This window comes from Saccopteryx leptura, chromosome 1 (assembly GCF_036850995.1).
Source record: "Saccopteryx leptura isolate mSacLep1 chromosome 1, mSacLep1_pri_phased_curated, whole genome shotgun sequence".
In the NCBI taxonomy this organism is placed as follows: domain Eukaryota; kingdom Metazoa; phylum Chordata; class Mammalia; order Chiroptera; family Emballonuridae; genus Saccopteryx; species Saccopteryx leptura.
This window is the reverse complement of record NC_089503.1, coordinates 68,576,189-68,598,038: the sequence shown is the minus strand read 5'-3', so window position 1 is coordinate 68,598,038 and position 21,850 is coordinate 68,576,189. Positions and strand designations below refer to the sequence as shown.

The 21,850-nt window shown below is 40.6% G+C and overlaps 1 protein-coding gene and 1 pseudogene across 2 annotated transcripts in view; one reads left to right on the top strand and one right to left on the bottom strand.

Moving 5' to 3' along the window:
* Positions 1-21,850, top strand: part of PRCP (prolylcarboxypeptidase) — a 275,945-nt gene that overhangs the window by 12,613 nt on the left and 241,482 nt on the right. The window lies entirely within an intron of this gene.
* On the bottom strand, positions 5,515-6,164 carry LOC136395212 (GTPase RhebL1 pseudogene; annotated as a pseudogene).

Genomic DNA, 21,850 nt, shown 5'->3' with positions numbered 1-21,850 from the left:
TTACAGACAGGGAGTCTCGGGTGGAAAGAACTGAGGGGAGGCTGGAGGCAGGGGACTTACCGCACCATGTGCCGAAGTGGGTATGAGGTCAGAGATCCTGGTTCTTCCTTGGAAGGGAAGGGGAGAAGAGCAGCCCCAGTGGGCTTCAAGCTCCTCCAGTTTCGGCACCAAATGTAAGGTATTTTCCCCGCCAAGGAAGAAAGAAGGGCATAGCCACCAAGTGTGGAATAGCAAAAGCTTTATTTAGTAGAGTGCTTCCCGGATGAGGTTCCCTGGTCCATGAGACGGGGGCCAGAGAAATTGCACAGATTCTCCTGTTTGGAGAATGTATATATATAATATGTAGCATTCAAGACCTTCCACTTTAGGGCCCCAACCTGACTTTTCCATTTGCTAATCTACTCTGCACACATGCCCCTTCCTTTGTTTTTTTCTGTGCCCTAGCCCACATTGTTCCCTTTGCCTGAAAGGCCTCTCCCATGCCCTTCCCTTCTTTATCAGCTCCATCACAGACCCTGCCTCCTGGGGCTGTTTCTTAATCTCCTTAGAAGTGTGTGACAAGAGTCTTATTCTAGCTTTATGTTGAAATCTTTTGTATCCTTGTTTTAATTTCTTTTCAAAGCAGGAACCCTGTCTTGTAAGTATTTATATTAACACAGAGCTTACTGTACATTTTACCTAAGAGTATTATCTTCATGAATGTTTGTTGAATCTATATCTTTTCCCCTCTTCCTTTTTCTGCTTCTGTACATGTTGAGGTGAGGAAGGTGTGTGCATGTGTATGTGTCTAGGTAAAGAATATCAGAACTTGATTCCAGCTGTCTAAAATTTTAACAGGAACAAAGTAGAATGTCAGGTAAGTAAAAATAATCCTCTTCTCATTCTTTTATTTTGATGATCTGGAAGCTGTGGCTACTTGTCTGTGCTGACCCTACTCTACTTACAAATATCTACAGAGAAAGAGTCATGGGAGGGAATGCCGCTATTCCTGTTTTTTGTTTGATTGTTTGTTTGTTTTTGTGGGGTTCTTTTGTGTGTGTGTGTGTGTGTGTGTGTGTGTGTGTGTGTATGTGAGTGAAGAATGAACACATTAAGAAAAATGTCTCCAAAAGGAACCCTCATTCACTGTTGGTAGGAATATAAATTAGTACAACCACTATGGAAGAATAGTGGTTCCCAAAGAAATTAAGAATAGAACTACCATATAACCCAGCAATCCCTCTACAGGGTATATGCCCCCCCAAATTAAAAACACTGCTCTGTAAAGACACATGCAACCCCATGTTCATCGCAGCATTATTCACAGTGGCTAAGACATGGAAACAACCAAAGTGCCCTTAAATAGAGGACTGGATAAAGAAAATGTGGTATACACACACACACACACACACACACACACACACACACACACACACACACACAATGGAATACTACTCAGCCATAAGAAATTATGACATAGTATCATTTATGACAACATGGATGGACCTTGATAACATTAAACTGTGGTAAAGTTTTTTTTTTTTCCTGTTTTTTTTTTTTTTTTTTTTTTTTTAACAGAGACAGAGTCAAAGAGAGGGACAGATAGGGACAGACAGACAGGAACAGAGAGAGATTAGAAACATCAATAATCAGTTTTTCCTTGCGACACCTATGTTATTCATTGATTGCTTTCTCATATGTGCCTTGACAGTGGGGCTACAGCAGACCGAGTAACTCCTTGCTCGAGCCAGTGACCTTGGGTCCAAGCTGGTGAACTTTTTGCTCAAACCAGATAAGCCCGCGCTCAAGCTGGTGCCTCGGGGTCGGGTCTCGAACCTGGGTCCTCCGCATCCCAGTCCGTTGCTCTATCCACTGCGTCACCACCTGGTCAGGCTATGGTAAGGTATTTAAAAGTTGCAAAATTAATATTGATATTTTAGGAGGAAAGATGAGGCTTTCCTGTCCTGTCCTTCCTTTGCGGAAGGGAGAGAGAAGAATGTAGCAGCTTCCTGACTTACAAGGACAATGGGTCATTTAGTTTTAAGTATAGAATAAAGGTTGAGGAACTTTTTTTCTCTTACAATAAGAGACAGAATTTACATACCACCCTACATTGATTTTTGGCTCTTCCTCCATTCCTGGAATCCTGAGAGTAACATACCTGTAGGCAAAGGAGGGGAGATAGACACTAAAAGATTTGTAAATGTTTTTAATGTGTTACCTTAAAAGTTTTAATGTTCTTGTGGATCCCCTACAAATGTTGTAAGCTTGTTAATAATTGTGCCATGATGTCATGCTCCCCCCAGCCTGTATGTGATCAAGAGTATATAACCAGCCTCTGAGATGTATTTGGCACACACAATTTGGGTCTGCAATGCCCATGTTAGTCATATGCGGCCAACATATTTAATAAATCTCCTCCTTTAATAAAACCCTTCAAAATTCATCTAAACTTAATGTCTCTACAGAAACCCACTAAAGTAAGGTACAAGTACTTTACAACAATACTGAGCGAAATAAGTAAATCAGAAAAAGCTAAGAACTGTATGATTCCATATATAGGTGGGACACAAAATTGAGACTCATGAACATAAATAGGATTGCAGTGCTTACTAAGGGGAGGAAAAAGGAGGGAGGGAGAGGAGGACGGACAAAAAGAGGGACAATATAAGGTGACTGAGGATGATTTGACTTTGGGTGATAGGTATACAACATAATTGACTGTCTAAATGATGTGGAGATGTTTGCCCCAAATCTATGTACTCTGGTTGTCCAAGGTCACCCGGTAAAAAAAAAAAGTTCCCTTAAAGGCTGCTTCTATGGTAATTGTGTATTGCCCATATTTATTAGAGAGTTCAAGTAGAGGCAGTTGTTTTTATGATTGTGGTTTTTCATTTGCAAACAGGCCAGTTAACTATGTTTATTTGTAAGTCCTTTCTGTCTACAGTGTATGTGTCAGTTCTAGGTTGCCTGAGATCCTCCAACTGGCGAGGTCATGATGTTCTCTTTCTTACTGCTCGTACTGTGGGAACTACCTGTATAGGTTAGTAAAAGGCAGATTTGTTAGTCAGATTTCTTTAGGAGCTTTCTCTGAGCAGTTCTGCAATTTGGTTATGCAATGCAATGAAGCGCCACTCTATTATAGCAGATATGATAATCTAACATTTATGTAGTAGAACAGCCTAGTTATATATTTATTCAACAAATATTTATCAAACTTTTCCTATATGCTGTACACTGTGTTAAGAACTGAAGATAAGTAGCAAACAATGATAGACCTCATGAAAGTTACAGTTTAGTGGGAAAGAGGATAGTGACAAGTGTGACGTGCTTTAAGGAAGTGGCTTGTTGTGGGATCTACAGTGGAGTCCTCAGGTTTGAGTATTGGGGAATCTGCTAAGCAGCAGTGGTCTTAAAGCAGAAACCAGAAAGCTGAGTAAGGTGTTAGCCAAAGAAGGGAGATGATTGAAATTTCTGTCCCAGTAGAGGATGTATCATGTACCAGATCCTCACTTAAAAGAGCAGGTTATGTTGGAGGAACTGAAAGGAAGTCAGTAAGATTGGGACAGCGGGTCAGTGGTGTGGAGGCAAGGTGGGTGTGAAACATGGAGGTCAGTATTGTCCCTTTTATCATGTACACACTCATGGTGTGCATATTCCTTCTCAGAGGCTTTCATTGACTTTAAGAACATACCATGGTATTGTAGTGTGGGGCAGAGCATGCTGTGTTGCCTAGAGTAAATACATTCACCTGGTGACAGTACTGCGTAAGTATTCTTAATATATTTTTCTTTCATTTTTACATCTTTTTTATTGAGGGACATAGGGCTCAAAGGTGACATAATGTGTCTAATCACCTAGTTGATAAATGATAGTGACAGCACTAGAATTTAAACAGCTTTGTTGACATCAGAGCTCTTTGCTCCATGTTGCCTCTGTAGTCTATTTTTGGGATAGAAGTTTTGTAATTCATGGCCTGATTTTGAGATAGTTGTGGGAGTCACAATTATTAAGGCAATCTGGATTAGACAATAAAGTTGAAAAATCTCAATTCTTTTTTTAATAATGAGATTGCATAATTTTAGAGAACAAAATAACTCCTGCTGGAGATTTCAAAAACAGAATTTTGTTCTCACTTTGGTTTTGTGTAATGGAAAGAAGTGCTTTAAGTGAATGGCAACTATGTTAGCAGCCAAAGGGACCCTGAAGATAACATGCACTGAGATATTTTGGGGTGGGTTTATACATTCTAGGGTGGAAGATGTTAAGAGACCTCTACTGATGATCACAAAAAGGCACTCTCCAAGGGAATAAAGGAGGAGACTAAATCAATGGGGCAGGAGTGAGTTTCCTGCTTTAGAACTTTGTTCCCTTAAGTTTGGTGCTCATTGTAGTTTACCTTTATTTCATTAGCACATCCTTCATTTTAAGCTTTCCCACCAGTCTGTTTACAAAATTTGGCCTGGAATTAGTTAAGTAAGAATTCATGTAAATGTCCCTAATCTATGCTGCATGACTAGTTGCTTACCTATATTCTTCTTTCATTGCACTTGTAAAGGTCCTTGCATATCCCCCTCCTGTTCAGTTATTTAAAGGGACCAATGTCACCTGTTTGGCACTCTGCTTTTGAAAGTCTGCTAGCCCCTGGATAAGGGCATCAAGTCCCATTGACTGTATCTAGGTTTTTTATTCTGTGTGTGTGTGTGTGTGTGTGTGTGTGTGTGTGTGTGTGACAGAGATAGAGAAACACACAGTGGGAAAGATAGGGAGAGACAGACAGGAAGGCAGAGAGATGAGAAGCATTAATTCTTTGTTGCAGCTCCTTAATCTCCTTAGTTGTTCATTGATTGCTTTCTCATATGTGCTTTGACCAGGGGGCTATCATAGAGCTAGTGACCCCTTGCTCAAGCCAGCGACCTTGGGCTCAAGCTAGCAACTATAGGGTCATGTCTATGATCCCCTGCTCAAGCTAACAACCCTGCTCTCAAGCTGGTGAGCCTATGCTGAAACTGGTGACCTCAGGGTTTTGAACCTGGGTCGTCCGCATCCCAGCCTGACGCTCTATCCACTGCCCCACTGCCTGGTCAGGCAGGTGTTTTTTTTTTTAAGAGCCTGGTCACTGTTGTCATCTTTTTTTTAAAAAGAATTCTCAGTTTATTTGCATATATACATTGTCACCCCAGGGAGTAATCTCCACTTCACCTAGCCAACATGCAAAACCTACATAGGAGTCTGGGTCCTGAATAAATAATACCCAGGACTCATATCACAACCCCATACATAGGTTATGTTATAAGAATTTATTTAGCAAAAAAAGAGGCCAGTGCCCATAAGACATCTTTACCCCTTTGTAAACATTGACTACCAGGCCACTGGAACCTGGGGAAAGTGTGCAAATATGAGGGTACCATACTGTGTGCTCAGAGGGCCAGGGATACCTGGCAGCCATACCCGTGAAGTCCTGAAGAGCTGCACTCACTGGAACCTGGCAGTGCCAGGGGAAAAAATCAAGGCAGCTGGCCCATGCCTGAGGGCTCACATGAGACTACAGCGGCGCTCTTGCCCATATGGCTCTCCACACGGGCAATCTCCTGGATGACTTTGGTGAAGATGCGTTGAGTCAGCTGATTCTCTCGAGCAGATGACTCCATGAATGTTGCACCCCAGGACTCTGCCAGCTTCTTCCCTTCAATTGCCTGGACCTCCCTATCTGGAGAGAGATCTGCCTTGTTCCCCACTAGCACCACGGGCAGCTGGGTTTTCCCATGGCCTTCATGTAGCTTTTGGTACAGACTCTCAATGACTTGGAAGCTATGCAGAGAGGTGACAGAATACACAAGCACATAACCATGGACCCCAATGATGAATGAATAAGGCAGAATGCTGTACTCATCCTGCCCTGCTGTGTACACCAGGTGTAAGTGAAACTCATCTTTGCCAAGAGTCACTATCTTGCTGTAAGTATTCTCCATTGTAGGATAATAGCTTTCCAAGAACTTGCTCTCCACAAACTGATGTGCCAAAGATGTCTTCACTACAGAGCGGTACCCGAGGATGACCACCTTCCTATAACGGACTAGCGGCATGGCAGGAGCCGGCCCCGAAGGGCTTGCAGAACTGCGGGCTGAGAAAGCCCTGAGAAGAGGAGGTCACAGGTGCAGCAACTGGCACAGAAAAGCGCTCACCCGAAGATACCGGGGTGGGGGGGCGGGGGGGGCAAGCTAGAGAGAAACCAAAACAAGCGCTGCACCCGGAGCTAACCACGTGATCACAACACAGCAAGACTAAAGCGAGGGAGCAGTGCGCAGGGGAACTCTGTTGTCATCTTTTAACATAGTGTTTAGAATAATAGTATTATTTTTCTGTTTGATAAAGTGGTATCATTTTAAAGGATTTTAGACTGAAAATTTAAGCTAATCTCTTAATTTCTTTGGTGAGAAACCTGGTTGTTGAACCAGGGTTGCAATGATCTTATGCTGCCATGTAAGAGAAAATAAGTAGTCCCTTAAGATGTAGATTTATAATTTTCAGCATATGAACCAATCACAGTGTTATCACAGATTATTTTTAAATTCTTTATACAGTTTCCAAAGCAATCATGTTTCATTTCTGCAATATGTACCTTTTCTCAGAGCTACATAATTTCCGCAGCGAGATGTATGTGTACTAAAGGCATGTTGTACTTTCTTAGCACTGGTGACTGGTAACTGGACAGAAAGTCAAAAGCATGTCACATACCAGGCCACATCATTTTTGGTGTGTAAGAGCCCCTCATTGTCGCCAAATCATTTCCCTATCATCAGTTTTAAGATAGCTGCAAAATTTTAAAAAAATTATTCATTTATTGTTTTTAGAGAAAGATGAAGGGGTGGAGAGAGAGAGAGATAAACATCAATTTGTTGTTCCATTTATTTATCTTTGTTAGTTCCTGTATGTGCCCTGAACAGGTATTGAACCACAGCCTTGGAGTATTGGAATGAGGCTGCAGCCAACCAAGCCAATTGGCCAGTGCTGCAGAACTTTTTTTTTAAATTTGACTTTGCGAGGTCATGTTTTTTTAAGTCAACTCTCAGAACAAATTTTTAAAGTTTTATACCATAATTTTTCTTCATAAGTGTCAATATTTAAAAGAAAACATTATTATACATGTTTGTTTGTGTGTTTAGCAGTGGTTTCAGACGTGGGAGGTGCTTGCTCACGTAATCATCAAGCTCTCCCTTCCAGGCCCTTGCTGGGCACTGGCACACATGTATTACCCAACTGAATCATCACAAGACCCCTCTGGGATAGTTATTATATTTTTCATTGTACGTATTAGAAAACAAGCCAAAGACATGAAGTAACTTGTTCTAGATTAAATAGCTTTAATGGATGGCAGAATTGGCACTCAAATTCAGATCTATTTTATATGCCCTTCTCTTTCACTGTATCAGAGAACATTTGTGGTTTTCAGGAGGGAAAAAACAAAGTGTTTGAATGATCTTGGTATTAGTTAAATTTTATTACTGCAAAAGAGTATGTGTGTGTGTTTAAGCCTTGACGCAATTTGCATTTTAGTTAAGTTTTCCTGATGGTGTATATAACTAGTGTGTTTTGCCAGCACCATTGTGATTTAATAACCTAATTTAAACAAGGAAGTACAACCCAAACAATGGCTCTGATTCAGCAGATAGGAAAGTGAGGAAGTACTTGTTATTATTTTTCAGTGAATTTTATTTTTATGCAGTCTGAGCCATGGGTCACACTGCAGACACCGTCTGTTAAAACTGTTGGAAAAGTCTGTCACTTCCTGAGCAGTGATGGCCTTTCCTTTAAGGGAGCAAGCAGCTCATACAATAATTTTGGAAAGCACTGCTGATGACTCTTTGGTGTCTGATGCTTCCTTTCTTGAACAATGGCTTGAATGACAGTGATCAGTCTAGCCCATACAAACCAAAAGAGGCTTTTTATTTACCATTCTATGTAGTCTAATTTCTAGAAAATGATCACACTTGATATTTTTATTTATTTGAAATGTTAAAGAGTTTATCTGAGCCAAAGTGCAAGGGAGCAAGATCTTAAAGGCTCCCGGAAAATGACCACTCTGTAAATTAGGGAAGGAATTCATATTTGCCAAGCACCTCTCTGTGATCTCCTCAAGGACAGCAACTTTGGGTTTCACTCATGTGTGGATCCCGGAGGCCACAGCACCGCACTCTGTACATGTGGAATTAGCTGAGAGGATGGAACAGCACTGCACGTCATATCCTGTCTTATCACGGGCATTAAATGCAAAGAGCCTATTGCTGTTACTCATATACCCCAGTGCTTTAGTCCATCTCTGAAGGATGTGAGTGTAACATGGTGAAATGGATATTGGCTGAGATGTCAGGTAGTTACTTGCCATTAAATATGGATCATGGTTTTCATAGATGTCCAGAAGGGTTTTTTGCAGTCAATTTCTATAACTTTAATTAATGTGAATTAATAGTCATTTATCTGTAGTATCTGTTTCCAGGAGACAGTGAAAATGAATTTTAAGATCCAACTTTAAAATATATAATTGGAGAAGTGAATCTGCTAGAACAAAACTATTATATGTTGTTATAATATGTAAGGCATTAGACAATAGTTATCTCCTTGTCTTGTACACACTGTAATGGGATATGGCTCAGACAGTGCTGGTATCTCTCTGCTTGAAACGGTTCATCTTTGTCCTTTCTCTCCCTGGTGGACTCCTGTTCACTCTTTACTGCTCAGGTCTTTTTCCCCTTTTCTGTGCTGCTCTCCCACAGACTGGGTAATTGACTTCTACCCCAGTTGTGTCTCCACTGCACTTTATAGAAGTTCTTTTCTGCTACTACTCTGGATTTCAGTGGTTTGTTTCTCTGTTGGTATGCCCCTTAGACTGTGGGTAGCCTGAGTGCTGGGACTACACCCCTCAGTGCATCCTCAGCGTACACACTCAACAAGTGTTTGGGTCATTGGCCCAAGCTGAAGTGATTACTCCCTCTTCTGAAAGCTGCTAGTCCTTGCTTATATTTACCTAGTAGTAACCAATATGGCATCGATACTGCCCAGTCAGAATAGAAGCTGGTTATAGAGCTGAGGCCTCTTAATACACCGTAGGTTAGTTCTTTAAGTCTAGAGGTCTGGAGAAGGGACTGGGACAACAGGGAAAGTGGGCATGTAGAGGGGCCAGGCATCACTCCAAGTGCTAAGATAATTATTTGCCAACTGGCATGAAAATATTTTAAGAACTAGGTGAGTATCAGCCTTCATTCTTCCAGCTAAGAAGAGCTCCTGGTGACAAACTGGGTTCAAATTTAAAAGCAGAGCGTAGCAGCTGTTTTTATACAGAGGCTTCTCATGCAAAACCACACTTCAGGGAGAAGCCTGCACTGAACTGCAGGCCTGCACTATATTCCTGCCATCTGAGACAACCCATAAAGGAGTTCCTGGAGTTGTATTTGAATCAATAGGACTGAGGTTTTTCTTCATCTAACCCAGGGGTCGGGAACCTATGGCTCACAAGCCAGATGTGGCTCTTTTGATGGCTGCATCTGGCTCGCAAACAAATATTTAATAAAAAAAAAAAACAAAAAACTTTAAAAATATAAAACATTCTCACATATTACAATCCATTCATTTCCTACCGCTCATGTTCATGGTTACGGGTGGCTGGAGCCAATCACAGCTGTCCTCCAGGACAACACCAAACTTTTATTGGATAATGCTTAACGTACACGGGTCGTTGTATGGCTCTCACGGAATTACATTTTAAAATATGTGGCGTTCATGGCTCTCTCAGCCAAAAAGTTTCCCGATCCTTGATCTAACCAGAGCTATGCAGCTATATTCCTACCAACATCTTCACCGACCAATAAGAGCAGCTCCATTCTGACCAATCAGGACATTTTCTTTCAGACCAATCAAACTATGAGGATTTGGAATCCTCCTTTGCATGAGGATGGTCCAGTCAGGGAACAGGGCTTTGGATTTTCTATATAAGCCAGCTCTCCTGTGGTTCAAGCAGTACACTTTTTTTTTCCCCACTGTGTTTCCTCAGCTAGAGCTGAAACACAGAAGATGTCTCACTGAAGCAAAACAAGCAAGCAGAGTAGAGCTGAGCAGAGATAACTAGCCAGAGTGGGATCTTGCTCCAGGGCCTCCTGGCCTCAGAGCCACCTTGCCCCAGGGCCTCCCCAGGGCCATACTGTTTTTCTCACAGCCGGGCTGTATCAAAATTGAGCTGTTTGCACTAAATACATTATCCTACTTCTCTGCACCCCAGATCGGAGATTCCTGTCCGTATTGGATTGGTGCCAATGACTATTGGTTGATAATTGTTAATGGCACTATCTCCTCTTGGTCACACAGGATAGAGTACTTTGGAATCTTCTGGTTTTCTCACTTTCTACATGAAAATATGATCAATCACCAGGACCTTTTTATGATTTCTTCCTAGTTTCTGTCCCTTCCTTTATTTCCCCCAGGGTTACCACTTTGTAGAGACCCATATAATTCCTAGCTAAACTATTAGAATAAGCTCTCTGTGCCTCTGTTCTTTTAGGCTCATTACAGGCCAGCTGGCACAATGCACTTTTTCTTTTCCTCTTTTCCAATCCAGGCTTTAGTGGGCCCTGGTTAAATACCACCTCCTCAGGGAAACCTTTCCCATTGACCTAGCCTAGCACTAGCTATCCTGCTTCAAGCTCCCCTTGTATTTATTGTCTGTAGCATTCATTTGGCTGTTAACTGACTGCTTTGTGAAGTTGTTCTTGCTGCCTGAACTGTAATTCCATCTTGGTATGTGATTTAACATGTAGTTATCCCTAAAGTAGAAAGCATTTATGGTCTAGTATTAACACAACCACAGGAGCATATGGTTCAGGATATTTAGATTTTTTAAATTTCCTGATAGATACAATTTTAAACTTTGCAGCTAGGTTGGTGTATAATATGCAATTTCATTAAGGAGAAATGACCCACTAAATTTAGTTATAACCCAGTAACAGATCACTACCTCCATATATGTAACATTGATCTATACTTTATGGATCCAACAAAGGTGAATTTATGAGTCTAACAAAGATGAATGTTTCTCCTGGAATGAAGAAGTAAGACCTGGAAGGAAAAATCTTTACTACAAGTGGAGTTATAAATTATTGCAAGAGAAGTATGCAGCATGAGAGTTCAGAGGAAGCAGAGTTGCATGATGAAAACTACTTACTGTTGTAGAAAGTTGATTCTGTTTGGAAGAGAAGGGGCTTGAGTATCTCTGGGAAGTCATTCATCTTCTCTTTATTTATTCACTGTTCTGTTTTTCTTCTTGATCTTTATGTGCTTGCAATGATACTAGGGCTAGTAGTTAACATTTCCAGACTTGGATTGTATCTCTCTTTTTTCTTCTTCTTTTTTGTCTGTTTGTTTTAGAGAGACAAAGAAAGGAAGGCCAGGGGGAGGTAGGGAAGATGAGCAGCATCAACTTATAGTTATTTCACTTTAGTTGTTTATTGATTGCTTCTCATATGTGCCATGACCTTGGAGGCTCAAGCCAAGCCAATATCCCTTTGCTCAAGCCAGTGACCTTGGGCTTCAAATCAGCAACCTTGGGCTCAAACCTGTGACCTTGGGCTTTAAGACAATGACCTTTGGGCTCAAGCCACCGACCGTGGGATTATATTGATGATCCTGCACTTAAGCTAGTGACCCTGCACCCTAGCAGGAGACCTTGGGGTTTTGAGCTGGGGCCCTCAGTGTCCTGAGTCACTGCTCTATCCCCTGTGCTTCCACTGGTCAGTCTGGATGGTATTTCTAAACACTAATAAGGAAAACAGGATGCTGTAAGGGAGAAGATTTATGTCTTCCTTAATACTCATTCATTTTGGGGATGAACAAAGAAATCTTAAAAAGTGGGGAGCTCTGGGAGTTACTAGGCTTTGGGATGAAAACATCACCACTTATGAATAGTTGTTAAGTACCTTCTCATTGTAGGCTGCCCGGATTATAGTTTTAAAGTGAGGCAATATGCTATAGCAGGGGTCGGGAACCTTTTTGGCTGAGAGAGCCATGAACGCCACATATTTTAGAATGTAATTCCATGAGAGCCATACAACGACCTGTGTACGTTATGCATTATCCAATAAAAATTTGGTGTTGTCCTGGAGGACAGCTGTGATTGGCTCCAGCAACCATGAACATGAGCGGTAGGAAATGAATGGATTGTAATATGTGAGAATGTTTTATATTTTTAACATTATTTTTTTTTTTATTAAATATTTGTCTGAGAGCCAGATGCAGCCATCAAAAGAGCCACATCTGGCTTGCGAGCCATAGGTTCCCGACCCCTGTGCTATAGTAAGTAAGGTTGGTAAACAATTATTGTTTAACTTATTTTTTTATTTTTCAATTACTACTGACATAAAATACTATTTTAGGTCAGACTATTACTGCTGAGTCATTTTCCTCAGAATGTGCTGTTTATTTTCCATTGATTTTTAAAATTTTTATTCTTAGATGGTATGAGCTTTTGAGACAGAGCTTCTTTTCTTGGTTACATTCTTTGTGGGAGCTTGTTTCCATTATAGAAGAGGCGGTATATACAGGCTACCTTACATTAGTTTTACTGCCTTAATGAGAACAGTATTTTATTGTACCAGGTGAAAATATATCATCAAACTGTTTTTTAGGTTTCCTAGGATTATATATATACCAAATGTGAAAATATCCATATAGTTGTAATGTACTTGTGTGTGTGTGTGTGTGTGTGTGTGTGTGTGTGTTTAATATCACAAGGTAAAATTATTGCTAAACCATCAGAGGTTATTTGGTATAATTCAATAAATTTTGAGCCTATACTGTGGTCAGGAGTTTGTACACATACTACCTTGAATCTTTGCAACCTTGTAAGGGAAATATTAGTAGCCCCTTTTTTATAGATGAGGCAACTAAGGTTTAGATGTGAAAAAATTTGCTGGGCCGCGCTCTCCTTGGGAGCACACCGGCACCTTTCTTTTCCCTCTGTCCTTCCCCCACTGGCGTGCATCTCCTAAACTCTAAGGGAACCCACTAGACATGCAACCAGGGAGCAATGAGCAGTGGGAGCTTGTCCCAGGGTAACTGCCTGAACCTGTCCCCAAAGCCCCTTTTCTCTGACTTCCCAGTGTGCTGACAGCAGCCCCACCTTGACTCATTTCATAACATCTCTAGAGAGCCAGAGCAGCCCCACCTAGTCTCCTGTTGCTGCTTCTATCCTAGGCCCTTCCTTTGTTGCACTGTCCCCAGCTTTGATAAACATACTGTCAAAATCAGCTGGACTCATGCTGTGAATCTTTCCTGCTTGAAATCAAGGACCCACTCTACACGCCAGCCTAGGCAGACCTGCTTCAGGTCCAGTCCGCTTAAAATTAATATTGCTGGAATTCATCTAACTTGAAAGTGGCACAATCAGAATTTTAGTCCAGAATTGTCAGGCTACAAAGCTGTGTATTTCCACTGGAGAAGGAATACTTCCCTCTGCACCAAGGGTTGTCCTTGAAAGCTTTACCGAGGGAACAGTGCTTAGGGGAGCACTTGGAAGGGTGATGGATGAAATAGATCTCTATTATGACACGAGGGAGGAGGATCTTCTGGGTGGGAGAGAATTCATGTGCGACAGCGTGGGGACTTGAGAACGTGTATTATGCTCAGAGGATTTCTGAATTATGAGGCAGGAGAGGGGCAAGTGGTAGAAGATGAAGTGGGGAAAGTGGTGGGCACGGTCCTGGTGGTGGCATTACTAGCTCCTCTGGGTTTGCCTTCACTGCAGCTCCTGTACCAGCAGATAGTCAGGTTACATCTCCTCTCCGCTGCCACAGCAGACACCCCGTGCTTACCTGCATTCACAGTGTGCATCCTTTGTGTGGAAATAGTTTCTTTGCTTGCTTATCTGCGCTAGTGTGTGGCCTCTTTTAGAGCAAACTGCCTTTTATGATTGTATCCAGTGCAGCTTTTCTGCACTAGAGTGTGGCCTCTGACAGCAAAAGACTCTGCCTTCTATACTTGTATTGAGTGTGGCCAGGCTCATGCATCAGGTACATGAGAAGTGGTGAGGGGATGAAAGGGCTTTGTCCTTGATAAGGAGATTCAATATGAATCATAGTCGCCTATGTCAGCAATTTTCAACCAGTGTGCCACAAGAATCTTTAAAACATGCAATACTTGACTATTTAGTCAGGATCAGTGACCTCATTTGCGTTAGATTTAAAAAAAAAACATAACAGCCAACACTACTATAGCCATCCAGTGTGAATAAATCAAAATTATACATATTTGTCAATTTGACAAAAAAAATCTATTTTTTGGAGTGTGCCACAAAATTTTAGTAATTGGTTTATGTGTGCCATGAAATAAAAAATAATGAAAATGCTGACCTATGTGTACAACTCTTCTACCCTTTCAATATTGAGTTGTATATTACTTGATAATTTTAGGATATGTTCACATTTCCTGAGATTAACACACCTGATAGGAAGATAAGCCTCACTGCTGTCATATTATACTTCTCACTTGTACTCAATTCAGCTCAAAAGTCTGGTGGAACAAGTCCTCTGCCCATTGTGCTTTGTGCTGTGGGCGTTCTGGCAGTACGGCGTAGTGGAAAAATGCAGCTTCTTCACTTCACAGGGTTCCTGTGAAGAACAAATTAGGTTCTATACATTTATAGCCCTTAATGCAGCCCTTGCGTTATTCACAGGGGCAGGCGGGAATTATACACAGGGTTTGATCAGTAGGATCAGTAGATTCTAACATCTATGGATTACTTTAGTGTTGGGGTTTGTTATAGTATAGCAAGGATATTATATATATAGATAACTAGTGCAAAGCTAGTTACTGTTTTTACTAGTGCAAAAGTAGGTTTACTGTTGTTTGTATGGAAAATAATACAGTAATTAGTAAACCATAATACAAGAATAAACTGTTTCATGTACTCACAACTGTAAACCTACTTTTGCCCCACCTGCATTTAAAAAGAACTGTGGCAGAACTGAAATTATTGTGGAAGCTCAAAGAAGGTAGAAAGGCCAAGGAATGCTTCATCTAGGAAGTGACATTCAGTAACATCCCCTGGACCTTTTCACACACTTGATGCCTCACTAGAAGGCTGTGGAGATTAAAGGCTTAACTAGGTCTACCTTTGTTACTATCAGAATCAAACCTGCACAATTATAGTTTCTAAGTGTTTCTCTATTTGTTTATTTGCTTGCTTGTCTGTTTCCTTCATTAGATTCTAGCACTGTGAGGACAGTGATCATATCCAGCTTGTTCACTGTTGTATCTCTAGCATTTATCTCAAGGTAGACACTCAAGAAATACTTGAATAAACGAATGGCTGCAATCTCTGACGGTCACTCTCAGTACATCCTGTTAGCTCTGGGCAGTTGCTATACAGGATGGTGACGGCGGTGGCAAAAGCACTTGAAAGTAATCAAAGAAGCAACTTGGTCATGTTTGAACTTGCTGTCATTGTTTTGAGCTTTTTGGTTTTAGCTGAGGATATCCTTTTCCCTTCCTGTTATCTTTTTTACAGTGCCCTTATCATTCAGACCGGATGAATGCAAAAATAATGAGTAGACTAGAAGTATATTTATAAGTTGATGATAAAAAGTCTCTAGAGGCCATTGTATAGGGAAGCCATGAAGATTTGGAGTTCCCCAAGAGGAAAAAGCTTAGGCAGCTACTTCTGTCAGTTGCTTCCTTTTGTGGATGTTCTTCAAATGGGGACTTGTAAAGTTTTATTTTTCAGAATTCTAAAAGCCTCTAAAATCATGTGTTAGTCGATTTAATAATGATGCTTTTTAAAGCAATCTCGAAAAAGAGAATGCTGTAGGTTTTCTTCCAGTTCTCGCAGTGTGATTCACAGATCTCCACGCAAATGAGGAGATGCATTTTAGCATTCTGTCATAATATATTGTTTGTATATAATACTTTTAAAATATAGTTTATTAATTTAACAGAGGTTACACAGTCAAGATTGTGATCCCAATGTCATGTCTCACCAGAGGGAATCAGGAATCAAAAAGTTTGAGAACTATTAGATTCTTACTTGATACAGTTTTTTTAAAAGGTGTTTGAAAGAAAAGGATGGGAATAGAATCTACTTTATTAACTTCCATTAAATGCTAGGGACAACTTGATTTCACTAGGTTGGTGGGCTCCTACTCTTAAATGCCCACAGCCAGTGTTAGTGCAGAATCAATTATAAAATGGCAGTAGTGGTGGTTACAACTGTTCAAAGGACTTATTTTGGATGAATGCTGTTATTTCAATACTGCTGATGTTATTGTACATTGGGTCCTTTTTAATTGTGATTTTTCCAGGGTATTTCATGATTTTGGAAAGTGAACATTATTATTATTTTTTTTTTCATTTTTCTTAAGCTGGAAACGGGGAGAGACAGTCAGACAGACTCCCGCATGCGCCCCACCGGGATCCACCCGGCACGCCCACCATGGGGCAACGCTCTGCCCACCAGGGGGCGATGCTCTGCCCATCCTGGGCGTCGTCATGTTGCGACCAGAGCCACTCCAGCGCCTGAGGCAGAGGCCACAGAGCCATCCCCAGCGCCCGGGCCATCTTTGCTCCAGTGGAGCCTTGGCTGCGGGAGGGGAAGAGAGAGACAGAGAGGAAAGCGCGGTGGAGGGGTGGAGAAGCAAGTGGGCGCTTCTCCTGTGTGCCCTGGCCGGGAATCGAACCCGGGTCCTCCGCACGCTAGGCCGACGCTCTACTGCTGAGCCAAACGGCCAGGGCGGAAAGTGAACATTATTTATGTATTATATATGTAGCAACTGAAGAGAGACTTGGGTTTGAATCCCGGCTAATTCATTATTCTTACCATCATCTCTTACCTGGACCTTTCAGTAGCCTTCTGTTTACTCTTGCTCTCTTTCTTTATCACCTTTTTCTCCAAGTCATCCGCCATAGAACAGCGAGAGTGGTCTCTTAAAACATAAATCAGAGTAAGTTTTAGAACCCTTTTAAAACTTCCCATTGCCCTTAATACTAAATTCAAACTCCCTGCTGTGGCCTACTCAGCCCTGAGCCCCATCTTATACCACTACCCCCTTTCCAGCATGCTTCAGATGCTTTGTTCTCCTTTCTGTTTCTACAACATTTCAAGCCCTTTCTGGCCTCTGGGGCTTTGTAGTTTCTGTTCCTTCTTTCTAGAGTTCTTCCCCTTGTTGGCTCCTTCAGGCTTTACCCCCAATGCCACATCCATGGAGAGGCCTTCTGTGTTAGTTTCTTAGGGCTGTTGTAACAATGCCACAAACTGGGATGCTTAAAACAACAGAAATTTATTTTCTCACAGTTCTGGAGGCCAGAAATTCAAAATCAAGGTCTCGGCAAGATTGGTTCCTTCTCGGGAACTCAGAGGGAGAATCTGTTCCCTGGCCCACTCCTTGCTTCTGGTGGCTGCAGGCTGTCTTGGCATTCCTTGGCTTAAAGCTGCATAATTTCACTGTCTCCTTTTGTCATCACATGGCTTCTGTGTCTTCACATGGCATTCTATTCTGTGTTTTTGTTTTGTCTCTTCTATTCTTATCTGGACGCTAGTTATAATGGAGTAAGGGCTCACCCTACTCCAGCATGACTTTGTCTTAACTAATTATATGTGCAATGAATGACCTGATTTCCAAATAAAGTCACATTCTGAGGTTCCAGGAAGGACATGAATTTTGGGGGACACTATTTGACCCAGTACGCCTACCCTGACCCTCAATTTAAAGTAGGCTGCATTAGTGGAGCTACATCTATAAACAAACATGTTACTTATTTTTGGCCAGTGGTGAGCAAGGCACTTCATTAGAGCACATTTTATACGTTGTACTGGATTCTGGGCACACCATCCATGAAAGGGAATGTACTTGAACCAGGATGTGAACAGGATTATAAAGATTATAGAAATAGTGTTATATGGGTAAGAACCAGGTTGCTCAGTTGGAGAAGAAGGCTTCTATGGGAAGTCATAGAAGCCTTCTGCAGGAGGGCTGTTCCTTCAGAGGGGGGTAGTATGGAGTAACTGGTAGTATGGAGGATTATGAATTATACACATCACAAGTCTATACCTAAAAGGTTTTGCCTTTTTTGGGTAGCAGGAGTGTGTGTGGGGGGGTCTTTATTCTTTTGCATTATACCAGATACCAGCTTCCATCTCTCAGAACTGGCATGATATATGATCATAGTAGTGCTACTAGGAGAATGTTTTGCATGTTCAGAAGCATTCAGAACAATAGCATTTAAAGAAAGAAAACCATTAGTAATACATCATATTATATATATTAACAAAACAGGAGAATATAAACCTGTAGAGCTTTGTTTGATAATATACAGCATTACATAACTTTTATAAGATTATCATTGAAATGCTTACATATTGTATATGTGAGTTCTGGCAACATTTTTCACTCTCTTTTTCTAATGTTTGTTTTATTTATTTTTAGAGAGTAAGGAAGAGAGAGAGACAGGAACATCAATCTATTTCAGTATGTACCCTGACCTGGGATGTAACTGGCAGCCTCTTTATGCTTCCGGACCAGTCTCTCTGGCCAGGGCACATTTTTCATTCTTTAAATGGGATAACAACAACATAGTTTAGATTCCCTTGCAAGTAAGCAAGCAAATTTGGCAGCATTTGTCTGTGGTGGAGAGGACCTCATCATGCTGGGTATTCATGGTTATATGGATATCAGGGATGACCTCAATGTTCTTGTTCCATGTCTTTCTGTCATAGCCTCTTGATGAATTTTCCTCCTACTTTTATCCAGCCATTCAAGTTCTCTGTTCTAACCCTGGGTTAAAGATACCTGCTGAAGCAAACCTAGACAGGTTGTCATGTCTGCAAATTCAGCCTTAAACCTCAGGCACGAACCCTCTGGAGATTTAAACATCAGTTCTTTTTTCCATGCTACACCTTTGCTGTTTTATTTTCTTATTTTAATTTATTTTTACATTTATTTACTTTTTTAAAAACTCTGTTTTAATAGATAGCCTTGTGCCCAACATCACTGATTAAAAAACTGAGGTGATGTGTTAGAAGCACAGCCTCTTTAGTTTCCTCCCTTTCACCTAGAAATGTAACTCCTTCTGCACCAATGTGTTTCCCAGTAAAGGAGGGCTTCTCTCCTGTCCAGTCGAATCCCTCCGTCTGTGCTGTGGACCCCATTCCCTCCTACCACCTCAGAATCTCTTGGCATCACGAAATCCCCATCTCTATAGTTTCAACTCTTTCTAATCACTTATGGCCCTTGGGTGTTATACCTTTCCCAGGTTTCTTTCTTTTTCATCAAACTGTTGTTGAAAAATGTATTTTACATTTTGATCAAATCAACATTTTGCAGCACAAGGTTTACTGAACTTGAGAATGCTATGAATGAATTCTTATGATACACATTTTACAGGAGACTGTCATTCAGGTTAAATAACAGCACTGGATGAGAACCACAGTTTTAAGTCCATCCCAGCCCTAAATAATGTGACTATAACCCTGTCATAAGATCAGGCATATTTCAGGTTTATAGTTCACTAAAATGCTCATTATCCTTCCCTGACCCTCCACCCAGATTCTGGCCTTTTGTCTATACTAATTGTAGTTATTCATCTTGCTTCTACCTCCGGCAGAGGGCATGCAGGTCCTGCTCCTCAGCAGCCTGGTTAAGGATAAACTGTTATGAACTGATCTTAGATTTTATGCTTGGGTTCCCTCTTAGGCCTGTGGTTTGTCGCTGGGCAGAAGGCACATTCAACTTGTCCAAAGCCAGTAAAAGACCCATGCAATAAAAGAACCTGCACAAACTTGATCTTGGGAACTTTGATCTCCATTCTCATTGCTTTGAGTCATGCTGTTTTTTTAAACCAGTTTTGGTGTTTTGGTACCAGTTGCAGAGCTAAGATGTATACCTACATTCATGCATTCTCTGCACATTCACTGATCTTCTGCTATCTGCCAAACATTATTCTAGTCTCTGGGGATTTAGTAGTGGACAGAACAGACAGACTATTGCCTCGGTCTCATTAAGGTTCTATTTCTAGTGGACTGATTTTATTCATTGCTGGTTTAGAGAAACAATTTCAGATTCATTTAGGTTTCTCTTGATAGAATATTTTCTTATTTAGGTCTAGTGGCAGCCTGATAAATCCAGCCTTACCCTCATAAACTATATACATTCTTCCATAAAAAACAACAACAATAAAACAGTTCCTGAATGTTTGTTCTGCACAGTTCATCATGCTCCTTTTAATTGAAATGCTCTTCTATCTTTCTGTACCTGAAAATATTCTTGTTACTTGTTAGGGGTCATCTCAGATGTTACCTCCTTGCTGTAGCTTTCCATGATTTCCTCAGGCAGGAGGGCAGCCCCCTCTACTGAGCTCCCACAGCCGGTTGTCTGTAGAATCTTTCCACACCATCATGCCACTGTTTATTAGAAAGTTCATAACTTCTGTTAGATTCAAAACTTAAGAGATAGAATTGAATCTAGTTCTCTTTCCTTACTGCCTATCATTTAAGAGTACTCATCTATTTTTAAATTAAAGAAACATTTAATATAGATATTATTTAGTGCAATGTAATTTACAGATGACTATAGTGAACTAGAACTGTAAACACCATATGTATGTTATAAAATAAATCTTAAAATATAATATATAGCTTAAAGACAATATTAAATATTAACACTGCTATTTGTTCATTGTTGTATAGAAAAATGCAGTATCCTAACTCCAGAATCCTCTCATTATTTTTTAGAGTCAATTTCCACTTCAAGAGTAACTACTGTCTTGACTTCTAATAGCAAAAATTTTAAACCCTGACTCTAAAAAGGACAATGAATGCCATATTTAAATGAAGTGAATACATGTATATTTAAAAAATAAAGACAAAATAATTGGCATTTCTGAATCTTATTTTGTTTTTATGTAAGAATTTTCAAAAGAACTTGAGTTTTTGTTCATTTAGAACTTAGATATCTAAGTTCTCTTTCTGTCTTAATATTTTACGAATCTACTTCTTATACTACAGCACCCTCTAATGGTATAAAATTTATGCATTTCATAACAAGAGCAGCACTTTATTTTTAATTTTAGAGTTTAAGTTGTGGCCAGGTAATTCTAGTGGTGCAAACTTCCTAAGCCATCAGAAGTTTTTGATCACATGGTGCTGCCCAGAGTTGTTTAGCCAAAAATCTTTATCTAATGAAACATTTAACTCTTGTTTTACAAAACTTGTTACAGCTAGTGCTCGACTTATGACCACGATTGGTTCCAACAGACTGGTTGTAACACGATTTGGTCATAAGTTGAGTAGGCTATATGTACAGTACTGTGAAATGATGTTATAAAAATCTTTAAGTCATATTTTATCATAATTTTCTTTCATTGTTATATATCATAATTTTCTTTGTTCATTTTATGCCATTTGTATCATCTCTACACCATTTCGTTTCTTATTTTTATATTCGTCAGGTTTAAGTAAAACACTGCATTACCAGTACAACTGGTTTAATATTTGCAAAGACAATTTCCTCTTGGTAGACATCTTGGGAGGGGTTTGATGAAAAATATCCAAGACACAAAACACAAATTGCTGTACCAAGTCTGGGATAACAGTTGAAATGGTACACGCGGAGATGGTAGTGCTGCCGGAAGCTGGTCCGCACTGTCACACACCCAGTTGGGCAACGCTTGTGCTGTCAGATGCAGAACAGTTGTGGCTAGTGACTGTGGTCATAAAGTCGAATGGTCGTAAGTTGCACAGGTCGTAAGTCGATCAATATTTGTATTTCTTGATTTACTGGAACATTTGCAGTGTTCTCAAGGGCAGGATATCTCCACCTCTGTTATAGCAGTAGAGCAG